This window comes from Lactuca saligna, chromosome 5 (assembly GCF_052625555.1).
Source record: "Lactuca saligna cultivar CGN05327 chromosome 5, ASM5262555v1, whole genome shotgun sequence".
Taxonomy (NCBI): Eukaryota; Viridiplantae; Streptophyta; class Magnoliopsida; order Asterales; family Asteraceae; genus Lactuca; species Lactuca saligna.
In genome coordinates, this window is record NC_136421.1 from 245,545,384 (window position 1) to 245,559,119 (window position 13,736).

The 13,736-nt window shown below is 37.2% G+C and overlaps 2 non-coding genes across 2 annotated transcripts; both read left to right on the forward strand.

The window, feature by feature from the left end:
- The first annotated feature begins 4,397 nt into the window (after positions 1-4,397).
- LOC144999392 (U2 spliceosomal RNA) lies at positions 4,398-4,594 on the forward strand. Its single transcript, XR_013660865.1, has one exon. It is a non-coding gene; the product is annotated as a U2 spliceosomal RNA (small nuclear RNA).
- Positions 4,595-13,259: 8,665 nt separating this feature from the next.
- On the forward strand, positions 13,260-13,456 carry LOC144999401 (U2 spliceosomal RNA). Its single transcript, XR_013660874.1, has one exon. It is a non-coding gene; the product is annotated as a U2 spliceosomal RNA (small nuclear RNA).
- Positions 13,457-13,736: the final 280 nt, after the last annotated feature.

The following is a 13,736-nucleotide window of genomic DNA, read 5'->3' on the forward strand; positions in this document are numbered from 1 at the left end:
TAGATCCTGTAAAAGTAAAGAGTATTTAGGGAAAGGGCCAAATGAGTATTACGAGGCATTTAGGATCCTTTGGTGGTTGTAATAAATACAGGTACCCGGAAAGAATACGTTATTATTGTCGAGGGGGCTTATGTGATTCCTAAGTTTTTCATGAATACACACCTTATCTAGTTTTCTATCAGATTTACACTCCGGGAGGGTACTTTTTTTTTTTTTTTCTCCCTCAAGATATGCCAAATTCATTTAATGATTTCATTCATAAAGTTGGGCTACTTGATAAGAAATGTTCCTATGGGTGGGTATGATCGTACCAAAATTAGTGTTAATGGTTAAAAACTAGCAAATCGGATAGATTTGTAGTTTTCGAGAATCTTGTAGATGTTTCGGGTTTTATGTTAATGTCGTCGGATAAATCAATTTTGGATTATAGACACGTTCTTTTCAAACACGCGGTGGCAACTTTCAAGTTGTATTATTTTTGCATTAAATGGGATGATTTTGACGATGTTATAGAGATTTTGAACCGTTCATTAGATTCAGACATTCACCTAACACAAGTAAATTAGTGTTGATCCAAGAAAAGTTTAAAAAAATGAATGCTTCATCAAAATTTGAATAATAATAATAATAAACAATGGTGAAAATAATATGTTACAATGAAGACTTTGTGAGATTGATCAAGGAAATGCCACTCCAAAAGCAATGGGGATCGTTCGAATGTTTTGAGAAAAACTCATGATTATGAGAAATTGGAAACTTTATACGTTATTCAAAAAGCTAAGATTTATCGGAGAATTGAAGGGGACGCAAACTCAAGGTACGATAACAATATTCTTTATAGAAGACACATGGACCTTGTTATCCGTGGTATAAAAACAATGAGTTAGCCGGATGATCCACAAATTGGTGAGAGGATTATTTTAGTAAAATATGTTAAATTTAACAGGTTCGGAGGCGAGAGTGTTCAAAAACATAGCACACAGTGTACAAGTCTTGCATCGTATCAGGACGAGTGTATCGAAGTTCTGTGCATGATTGAGGAAATTAGAAGTGCTGTTTGGTCGTATGAAGAGGATAAAGTTTCGGGTGCGGATGGTTTTTCCTTTAAGTTTGTAAAAAAAACATTGGGATTTACTGAAATATGATATTTTTGATGGCGTCACAAAGTTTATTCTTTCAGCTAATATTCCACACGGCTGTAATAGTTATTTCATCACTCCGGTTCCACACGTGGGTAGGTCGTTAAAGAAAAAAAATTATTTCAAAGGTAATATATTATCGACCAATTAGTTTGATTGTGTTACAATACAAAATCATTGCTAAGTTGTTGGCAAATCGATGATTTAAGCAAAAAAAAAATCTTTCAAAGGTAAAAGTTGATGAACGAGGATGTTTGAAGTACATTGCTACTTTAGATTTGCGGTTAAGATAAGTGTTGTGCCAATTTGGGTGTTGACGATATCTGAGACTCATGTTTATCTGACGATTAAAACTTAAATAAAGTGTTTTTTTCCGAATAAGTGGAGCTTGAAGTGCACGTCTTGTACCTCATATCTTATATTTATAACTATGTGGTCGTTGGGATATAAATGTAAAGTAATTAAAGACCTCTAACATGAAATTAAGAATGACTTGGCTGATACTAATATGAGACGATAATATGAGACGAAAAGCAATGCTGGAGGAACAAGTTATGAGTAAGAGGAACTCTACTGATGACGTAAAGAACACGATACAGATAGAATGAGAGAAAATTGAAGTGATGGATGAATTTTGGAGTTTGAAGCAAGGGTGGTTGATAGTAGTCGAGTCGCTTCATCAATTACATCCAAGCAATCACTTGAATTACAATTCCTTTATTATAGAAGCTTGTTTTGAGTATCAAGTTCCATTAATGGAGACCCACCTCTTGATATGACACCACTTGAAAGTTGAAATAGACGGCTTAAGTGATGTAGTGATGCTGTTAGAACATGGATCATCGCACCTTATGTACACTCAATTGAAAATTAAACATCACATATGGTATAACAAGCGCGGACATTGAGTTTCGATTGTTGAATATGGAACTTTCCTTTTCACCTGAACTCGCATATAACGTTATTATCGAGCAATTTTCTTTATTCTAAATATATTTTTTAGGTAAAAGTTATCCGATAATTGTTAGAATCGAATTGGAAGTGATTGTAAAATGTTAGGAGGCGAAGATTGTTGGCACAGGTCCTTTAAGACACACGCAACTAACTCACGTAATGTATGAAGACAGCAAGAAGAAAGATTTTTATAATTCTATGTGCAGCAATCTGAAGAGTAAAAGACCAGGAAAAAAAACTTTATTTTATTTACTCAAGACTCGGTACAAGCTAAGGACCAGTACAACTCCATATACTTCGCTCAAACTAGAAGCTAAATTCTAAATAATAAACTACAAATTAAAACATAACATATAAATTCATAAATACTCATTAAAACTAACGTTCCAATCATGCGGGTGAACCAATGACAACGGAACCGATTAATCCAACAATCACCCCCTTAATCGGTTGTTCACGCCATTTGCTCAAAACAACCTTTAATCGCCCTTTTTCCATCTTGATTCGCCACCTCAGTCAGGTCCAAAGTCATCACCTAATCCCGATATTTCCCGCGCACCCGACCTTCACCTCCGTCCGTCCAAAGTCTTCCACACCCGGCTGTTGTTTGTCACCACAGAGAATCCGTTTTCACCTAACACTTCTGTGAAACGAGAGCCTTCTTCCACAAATAAAGAAAACAAAGCAACCCGCTTTTCCCGTCTTCTTTCACCTGGAAAACGAAATAAACCCAAAGCCACCTGCTTTGACGGATCTTTTCTATTTGTTTTCTTACTCATCTTCGGTAAATCTCTCCATTTTCCGGTGACCTACCCCACAGCCTACCGCCGGAAGAACCACCATTCTTGCCTTCACAGCCAAGAGCACAACCATTGGATTTTACACCAATGAAAATCATGAGCAAAAACACCTCGAAGCACCCTCACGATCGCCTTCATCTCTGTTAACACCCATTGCATGCTATACCGAAAAGCACAACGACCCTCTGTGACCTACTTCACCATCATCACATCTTGTTTCAACCGGCAAATCACCACAATTAACCGCAGCCACCTGCTGCACACAACAGTGTTCTGCCATTTGTATCAACTAGAACCTCCAGTCGAGAAACCGCTGCCAAACAACCCCCTTTCCGCTGCGATAGCAACTTTGTGCCCGAAGGCTCCTCCCCTTCGAGGTCGACTCTCAAAACGGCCTTGTTCCTCTTCACTAGCCCTAAGCTCTGATACCAAATGTTGGTACACGCCCTTGAAAACACACAGACACACACACAACACACACTAGTCACGTAAATATGTATGTAAACTTGCAAAAATGGAACGTGATTACAAAACGTATACATCTTCCTATATACCAAACGAAAACAAAGTACATCTATTTATACCAAATAAAGAGCTGAATAATAAGCTACCATCTAGCCACAAATCCATGCTCAAGTGAAGCCACTATCCTTTTTATTTTCCACAAAACCCGGTCAAAGATAGGGCCAAATCTTTTGCTCCAAGTTTGGATTACAACAAATCCGATTAAGCCAACAAAGATGGTGTGATTCCAGCAATGACGAAATAGCAAGCCGATGAGAATAGCGGGACATGTTGGTTGAAAAAGCAGATAGTATCTTGGAAAGGAATAGTGAACAGTTACGGGAAGAATAATTTATGGTTGAATCTTACCTGGGAACGGGATGACGTAACAAAGAAACGGTTGCCCGGAAAATAAATTTTGTCAGGATATTAAAGGAGTAAGAAATGTGTTAGATATGATTATAAAATTATATGGTTTCAAGATATAATATGATTTTTATCAGAAAAACAAGCTAAAAGGATTACGTATGATTAAAAACACATATTTTGATAGAATGGATTTTAACAGTGTTGGACTTATCTGAGAAGTTTGAGTTTGTGCATTATTTATTAATTTAGTTGATAGATATGTGATAAAAAAGTAAATGGACAAAAGCAAAGGATAGTAGGTACACGAGTGGAAGGAGCCATTTGTAATTGACTAACTATCAGCATGAAATGAAGTTGTTCTGTTTACAGAAAAATAAGAAAAGAAAAGGCAATGCAATCATAAACACATATGCATATGCAGTAGTGTAAGTTTGATTTGAATATATACAGAAACTCAGAAAGTAAAGAAGTAAAAGAATAATATTGAAGCTGTTTTGGTTGGTGAAGGAAGGAACCGCTGGCAGTGAAAGCGAAAGTGTGTGCATCCCATGCAGTTCCCACATCGGGTGAATGGAGGAAGCAGACAAGAGGGAGGCGAGTAGAAAAGGGGAAGCCCACAGCTGTAAGAAGCATACCTTTCTCGGCCTTTTGGCTAAGATCAAGTGTAGTATCTGTTCTTATCAGTTTAATATCTGATATGTGGGCCATCGGCCCACTCGATATTAATCTTATTTTTTATGGGGGAAGGCCCGTTACAGTAGCTTGCTGCTGGGGTTCTTCATGCGTCGCTTTGGTCTTACACTACTGCCAGGGCCCGGCGCACCCCTCCAATATTCAGTTCAATGTTGATAGATTTGATTTGAAAAGTTGTATTAATCCAGCAGAAACTTGTTATCTTTCCAATAAAAATAAGTGACAGAAAATCTTTGCATGGGAGCCCACTCCTGTAATTTCAACCATGCTTTTACCTGTTACGGATTTCTTTCATGGGCATCCAGTGTCATGCTAAGTTCATTTCTTTCATGGGCATCCCTTGTCATGCTAAGTTCAAAGAGACTGATCAGGATAGATATCCATGAGTTTTTTTTATATGATCTTTTTCTTTAGGAAGGAAGATGAAACAAAACAAATCCAGCAGAAACTAGCTATCAGTTATCCTTCATAAGAGGGCCAGAAAGATGAAACCCACTCCCCTAATTTCAACCATGGACCTAGCTTGTTTGCTGATTTCTTATACCTTTTATGGATTTGTTTCAAATATGCTAATTAAGCTCCAAGAGACTCAAAAGGACAGATAGTTATGACTTGGTTTTAATGATCTTTTCTTCAGGAGATGAAACAAAACAAGGTTTATGTGAATATAGAAGAAATAGATAGTAGTGACAAAATGGACAGGTTAAAAAAAAAAAAAAAAGCGGGTGTCCATTTGAGTCGGACTAGTCGGCAATATGGGCCTGAAGAGCCGAGACCTGTTATCCTTCCACCGTCGGAAGCGAGGAGTTTTCGCAGCTCTGTGAAGCCAGCCTAACGCATTGCCCCCTTCTCTAGGTTCCAAGAGACCCAAAGCCTTCGCTCAAGCCACTTGAACCAACTCTCGACTTGGAACGGGCAGGTCAAATTACACACCACCAAACCCAACCAAACTCGACCAAATCATAATCCAACCCACTTTGATACCCCCACTTGGGTTACAGGCAAACGTTACCAAGCCCGGTGATTAATAACCTACAAGATATATTTATAAAGTCGTCTGCGAATCCTCCACACACCGATGTGGGACACACTCGCTAATATATACATAAACAAACTAAAATATTCTTTTCGTTAACAATTCCACCAACATATTGTAATTGAACTTCTCGTCATGTAAAACAAAACTATCTACAACGACATCAAGGGATTTTGATTCTTCGAAACCATCACATGGTTTCTTATATTCCAGTCCAACTTATCATCAACTTGTATGACTATCCTGGTACCCCCATAGCCCATATTGCAGTGGGAAAGACAATGAATGTGAAGAGATGACGACAAGGTCCGTCTTACTTCTAAAAGCTTCGGGAGATGTTGTCCGTGTTGTCCCACCAAAACATAACATCAACGCGAAATACAAGCTTCAGCTCGCAATGTCGATGCTGCCGTGCCATCGGTTTCCTTTTTATGTAATCTGATTTAGTGTTTATGTTATTGAAAATAATCATGCTTCACACATCATACTTTTTGTTTAAATAATACATAATAGAACACCATTAAATACGAGAAACTAAGCACTTCAACTTATGTAGAACGGAATACGATATATTGTAAGCACTAAACCTAAAATCTCATAGACTCTGTAATACTCCATGGAACAATCATGGACCGAACGTCTGGAAATCTATAATCCGCGCCTTTATCGGGGCATGTTTAACCATAAACCTACTGTCTACCTTATGCTCGCTCGTTTTAAGATGCAAGGTAACTAAAAGCGCATCATTGACATGACGACTTGTTTATAGTTTTTCTTCGTGAGCAGTGCCTTTTTTTTGGTTCCTTCTTCGATAATTGCAAGCATGTAATAACATAACGAAATAAAACCCTAGTTAAAAGCATATGACCATATCTTAAATACGAATAACTTATTTTCAATGGATTATTGAAATGCTACATTGTGGTGACATCTTGATAAATTGACTTCTTTGTGTTGACCCTACTACATATGAGAAACATCGGGACATATGTCGTGTTATTTTTTGTAAGCATTTTTTAAAGATTTTTGTTTGATAATTACAGGCATATATCAACACAAGTAAGAAAGCCCTAGTTACATCCCTACGACCATTTCCTATCAACAAATAACTTACTGGAAATGCATTTTTGAAATACTATATTATGGGGACATCAGGCTAAAATTACTTTTGTGTGTTAAATCTATTAAATCATAACACATATAGGAAAATATGTGATGATATTTTTAGTATAACTATTAAAAACTGACATCTCAAGCCGAGGCCATGACGCCCAATATATTTTCAAAATACAAAACCGACATTACACAAGTTAAAAAATCAAAATCCTAGTTATTTTTCGATATAAGAGCATGAAATCAAGTGTTAGATGAAAATGAAAGATGAATAACCTTCAAATCGGTAAACTGCATTCAAGGTTAATTGTGGAATGTTTTGAAAACAAAAAAAGCTTGCAATGACCTCTGTGTAGCGTTCCGGTCTTGGTGGGGGGTGGGGGGGGGGGGTTCAACTGCATTCAAGGTGGGTTCACATGAGAATCATGCCGAGTAAACATGCAAACACACAAATTGTTGAGTGGATGTTTGGGAAGAAAACCGAATCAAATGAGAACCTTGATTTAAAGAAGGTGGGAGATTTGTCTTTGACGACATTTTTGTTACAATTTTTTCAAGGGGATTTGGAGACGAAGGATTTGTGGAAGATATGTGAAAAATACGGAGTAGTGGTTGATGTTTATATGGCTAAGAAGTTGTTAGGGATGAAGCTTGGTTTTGTCAGATTCTTACATGTTGATAATAAGCAGTGTTTGATTCAAAACTTTTGCACCATATCGATTGGGAGATTTCTTTTATTTTTTTCGACTGCAATGCTTAGAAGGGAAGAGAAAACAAAGTTAGTCCATACGGATCAACAGAGACCACAAGTAAATTCAGATGGTAATAAAAATGAAGTCGGGAAGGAAATTCAAAATCTTATGCCTCGATGTCGGTAGGGAAGGGGAGACACGTAGTCAACATGAACATATTATGTTTTTTTGGAACAAAATTTTATGTAGAATTTGATAGACTTATCGTGTATGGATCTTGGGTGTGTTCGAAATTTGAATCTCATAGAAAACTTGTATAAGGTGTGTAGTGAAGAATGATTTAACAAAATTAAAGTTAAGTATATTGGTGGTATGTGAGTGTGTATTGAATCCTAGTCTCAAAATCCTTGCAGTTAGTTCGAAAAAATATGAAGAGAATATTGGCACATTAAGGAGACGAGGTTGTTAACAGATAACTTTTCGGTTGATTAAAGGATGGTGTGGCTTGAAATTTAGGGCCTTAATTCCCTTCCTCTGTGTGCTTGGACATCCGTTGCATTAAAAAAAATTACAATTTCTTGGGATGAAGCTATGTTTGTTGACCGGGATAAGAAAAAAAGAAACATTTAACGGATGAGAGTGTGTAAAATCAATTAAATCAGAAAATGGTAGAGTGTGTTACGGTGGTAAATGAAGAAGTGAAGCAATGAGTGTACATGAAAGGAATTAGATGTCGGGTTCATAACATTTAGAAAAATATGGATGATATAAGTCAAAAAGGAGAATACAATGATTCGATTAATTAATGGCGAGGATGTAAGTGGCAGCAGCATAGAGTGTGCGTGAAAGGGATTAGATGCCGCGTTGATAACATTTAGAAGAATGTGGATGATATAAGTCAACAAGGAGAATACAATGACTCAATTGATGGTGAGGATGTAAGTGGCGATGAGTAGGAGAATGTTTTTATGGATATTGTTCAGCATACACATGAGCAAACACCGGTTGTGGGGATGAAGTTTATGGAGGTCTATCAAATCAAGTTGGAAAAAAAAAGCATGCACAGGAGGGATGACATGTGTTTTGAGGGTGATAGTGCTAATTTAAAAAAACAAATATCTTGGGAGGACATGGTCACTGTGAAAGACATAACTAATGATAAGGAAGATAAATAAACTAAGTTAATGCCAATGAAGATGGAAGCTCGTCTCAATCCATTGCGAAACTACGAGGGTTTGATGGGGTTGATTTCATTGTGTTGCTGTCGAGGGGTTCTAGAAGCAATCCATAGTCAAGGAACATGATTTTGATGTCGAGAATTCGTTGGATAAGCCGATTATTCATCCTTATACTCTGCCACGTGAGAACGTACTCGAAAGGTTGTAAATCATACGTTCTTAAATTATTGAGTGAGAACACAATGGATAAACGAATATTCTTTCTGTTAAATGTTTGTGGGATGGAAGCAATGACAAATGGAATAAAGACATGAAGTTGTGTAGAAAGCATACTTTTAGGCTTTTTGGGATCCAAGAAACATGTATGGTCCGTTAGATCCTGTAAAAGTAAAGAGTATTTAGGGAAAGGGCCAAATGAGTATTACGAGGCATTTAGGATCCTTTGGTGGTTGTAATAAATACAGGTACCCGGAAAGAATACGTTATTATTGTCGAGGGGGCTTGTGTGATTCCTAAGTTTTTCATGAATACACACCTTATCTAGTTTTCTCTCAGATTTACACTCCGGGAGGGTACTTTTTTTTTTTTTTCTCCCTCAAGATATGCCAAATTCATTTAATGATTTCATTCATAAAGTTGGGCTACTTGATAAGAAATGTTCCTATGGGTGGGTATGATCGTACCAAAATTAGTGTTAATGGTTAAAAACTAGCAAATCGGATAGATTTGTAGTTTTCGAGAATCTTGTAGATGTTTCGGGTTTTATGTTAATGTCGTCGGATAAATCAATTTTGGATTATAGACACGTTCTTTTCAAACACGCGGTGGCAACTTTCAAGTTGTATTATTTTTGCATTAAATGGGATGATTTTGACGATGTTATAGAGATTTTGAACCGTTCATTAGATTCAGACATTCACCTAACACAAGTAAATTAGTGTTGATCCAAGAAAAGTTTAAAAAAATGAATGCTTCATCAAAATTTGAATAATAATAATAATAAACAATGGTGAAAATAATATGTTACAATGAAGACTTTGTGAGATTGATCAAGGAAATGCCACTCCAAAAGCAATGGGGATCGTTCGAATGTTTTGAGAAAAACTCATGATTATGAGAAATTGGAAACTTTATACGTTATTCAAAAAGCTAAGATTTATCGGAGAATTGAAGGGGACGCAAACTCAAGGTACGATAACAATATTCTTTATAGAAGACACATGGACCTTGTTATCCGTGGTATAAAAACAATGAGTTAGCCGGATGATCCACAAATTGGTGAGAGGATTATTTTAGTAAAATATGTTAAATTTAACAGGTTCGGAGGCGAGAGTGTTCAAAAACATAGCACACAGTGTACAAGTCTTGCATCGTATCAGGATGAGTGTATCGAAGTTCTGTGCATGATTGAGGAAATTAGAAGTGTTGTTTGGTCGTGTGAAGAGGATAAGGTTTAGGGTGCGGATGGTTTTTCCTATAAGTTTGTAAAAAAAAAACATTGGGATTTACTGAAATATGATATTTTTGATGGCGTCACAAAGTTTATTCTTTCAGCTAATATTCCACACGGCTGTAATAGTTATTTCATCACTCCGGTTCCACACGTGGGTAGGTCGTTAAAGAAAAAAAATTATTTCAAAGGTAATATATTATCGACCAATTAGTTTGATTGTGTTACAATACAAAATCATTGCTAAGTTGTTGGCAAATCGATGATTTAAGCAAAAAAAAATCTTTCAAAGGTAAAAGTTGATGAACGAGGATGTTTGAAGTACATTGCTACTTTAGATTTGCGGTTAAGATAAGTGTTGTGCCAATTTGGGTGTTGACGATATCTGAGACTCATGTTTATCTGACGATTAAAACTTAAATAAAGTGTTTTTTTCCGAATAAGTGGAGCTTGAAGTGCACGTCTTGTACCTCATATCTTATATTTATAACTATGTGGTCGTTGGGATATAAATGTAAAGTAATTAAAGACCTCTAACATGAAATTAAGAATGACTTGGCTGATACTAATATGAGACGAAAAGCAATGCTGGAGGAACAAGTTATGAGTAAGAGGAACTCTACTGATGACGTAAAGAACACGATACAGATAGAATGAGAGAAAATTGAAGTGATGGATGAATTTTGGAGTTTGAAGCAAGGGTGGTTGATAGTAGTCGAGTCGCTTCATCAATTACATCCAAGCAATCACTTGAATTACAATTCCTTTATTATAGAAGCTTGTTTTGAGTATCAAGTTCCATTAATGGAGACCCACCTCTTGATATGACACCACTTGAAAGTTGAAATAGACGGCTTAAGTGATGTAGTGATGCTGTTAGAACATGGATCATCGCACCTTATGTACACTCAATTGAAAATTAAACATCACAGATGGTATAACAAGCGCGGACATTGAGTTTCGATTGTTGAATATGGAACTTTCCTTTTCACCTGAACTCGCATATAACGTTATTATCGAGCAATTTTCTTTATTCTAAATATATTTTTTAGGTAAAAGTTATCCGATAATTGTTAGAATCGAATTGGAAGTGATTGTAAAATGTTAGGAGGCGAAGATTGTTGGCACAGGTCCTTTAAGACACACGCAACTAACTCACGTAATGTATGAAGACAGCAAGAAGAAAGATTTTTATAATTCTATGTGCAGCAATCTGAAGAGTAAAAGACCAGGAAAAAAAACTTTATTTTATTTACTCAAGACTCGGTACAAGCTAAGGACCAGTACAACTCCATATACTTCGCTCAAACTAGAAGCTAAATTCTAAATAATAAACTACAAATTAAAACATAACATATAAATTCATAAATACTCATTAAAACTAACGTTCCAATCATGCGGGTGAACCAATGACAACGGAACCGATTAATCCAACAATCACCCCCTTAATCGGTTGTTCACGCCATTTGCTCAAAACAACCTTTAATCGCCCTTTTTCCATCTTGATTCTTGACCTTTCCCGGACACCCGGCCTCCACCTCAGTCAGGTCCAAAGTCATCACCTAATCCCGATATTTCCCGCGCACCCGACCTTCACCTCCGTCCGTCCAAAGTCTTCCACACCCGGCTGTTGTTTGTCACCACAGAGAATCCGTTTTCACCTAACACTTCTGTGAAACGAGAGCCTTCTTCCACAAATAAAGAAAACAAAGCAACCCGCTTTTCCCGTCTTCTTTCACCTGGAAAACGAAATAAACCCAAAGCCACCTGCTTTGACGGATCTTTTCTATTTGTTTTCTTACTCATCTTCGGTAAATCTCTCCATTTTCCGGTGACCTACCCCACAGCCTACCGCCGGAAGAACCACCATTCTTGCCTTCACAGCCAAGAGCACAACCATTGGATTTTACACCAATGAAAATCATGAGCAAAAACACCTCGAAGCACCCTCACGATCGCCTTCATCTCTGTTAACACCCATTGCATGCTATACCGAAAAGCACAACGACCCTCTGTGACCTACTTCACCATCATCACATCTTGTTTCAACCGGCAAATCACCACAATTAACCGCAGCCACCTGCTGCACACAACAGTGTTCTGCCATTTGTATCAACTAGAACCTCCAGTCGAGAAACCGCTGCCAAACAACCCCCTTTCCGCTGCGATAGCAACTTTGTGCCCGAAGGCTCCTCCCCTTCGAGGTCGACTCTCAAAACGGCCTTGTTCCTCTTCACTAGCCCTAAGCTCTGATACCAAATGTTGGTACACGCCCTTGAAAACACACACACACACACACAACACACACTAGTCACGTAAATATGTATGTAAACTTGCAAAAATGGAACGTGATTACAAAACGTATACATCTTCCTATATACCAAACGAAAACAAAGTACATCTATTTATACCAAATAAAGAGCTGAATAATAAGCTACCATCTAGCCACAAATCCATGCTCAAGTGAAGCCACTATCCTTTTTATTTTCCACAAAACCCGGTCAAAGATAGGGCCAAATCTTTTGCTCCAAGTTTGGATTACAACAAATCCGATTAAGCCAACAAAGATGGTGTGATTCCAGCAATGACGAAATAGCAAGCCGATGAGAATAGCGGGACATGTTGGTTGAAAAAGCAGATAGTATCTTGGAAAGGAATAGTGAACAGTTACGGGAAGAATAATTTATGGTTGAATCTTACCTGGGAACGGGATGACGTAACAAAGAAACGGTTGCCCGGAAAATAAATTTTGTCAGGATATTAAAGGAGTAAGAAATGTGTTAGATATGATTATAAAATTATATGGTTTCAAGATATAATATGATTTTTATCAGAAAAACAAGCTAAAAGGATTACGTATGATTAAAAACACATATTTTGATAGAATGGATTTTAACAGTGTTGGACTTATCTGAGAAGTTTGAGTTTGTGCATTATTTATTAATTTAGTTGATAGATATGTGATAAAAAAGTAAATGGACAAAAGCAAAGGATAGTAGGTACACGAGTGGAAGGAGCCATTTGTAATTGACTAACTATCAGCATGAAATGAAGTTGTTCTGTTTACAGAAAAATAAGAAAAGAAAAGGCAATGCAATCATAAACACATATGCATATGCAGTAGTGTAAGTTTGATTTGAATATATACAGAAACTCAGAAAGTAAAGAAGTAAAAGAATAATATTGAAGCTGTTTTGGTTGGTGAAGGAAGGAACCGCTGGCAGTGAAAGCGAAAGTGTGTGCATCCCATGCAGTTCCCACATCGGGTGAATGGAGGAAGCAGACAAGAGGGAGGCGAGTAGAAAAGGGGAAGCCCACAGCTGTAAGAAGCATACCTTTCTCGGCCTTTTGGCTAAGATCAAGTGTAGTATCTGTTCTTATCAGTTTAATATCTGATATGTGGGCCATCGGCCCACTCGATATTAATCTTATTTTTTATGGGGGAAGGCCCGTTACAGTAGCTTGCTGCTGGGGTTCTTCATGCGTCGCTTTTGTCTTACACTACTGCCAGGGCCCGGCGCACCCCTCCAATATTCAGTTCAATGTTGATAGATTTGATTTGAAAAGTTGTATTAATCCAGCAGAAACTTGTTATCTTTCCAATAAAAATAAGTGACAGAAAATCTTTGCATGGGAGCCCACTCCTGTAATTTCAACCATGCTTTTACCTGTTACGGATTTCTTTCATGGGCATCCAGTGTCATGCTAAGTTCATTTCTTTCATGGGCATCCCTTGTCATGCTAAGTTCAAAGAGACTGATCAGGATAGATATCCATGAGTTTTTTTTATATGATCTTTTTCTTTAGG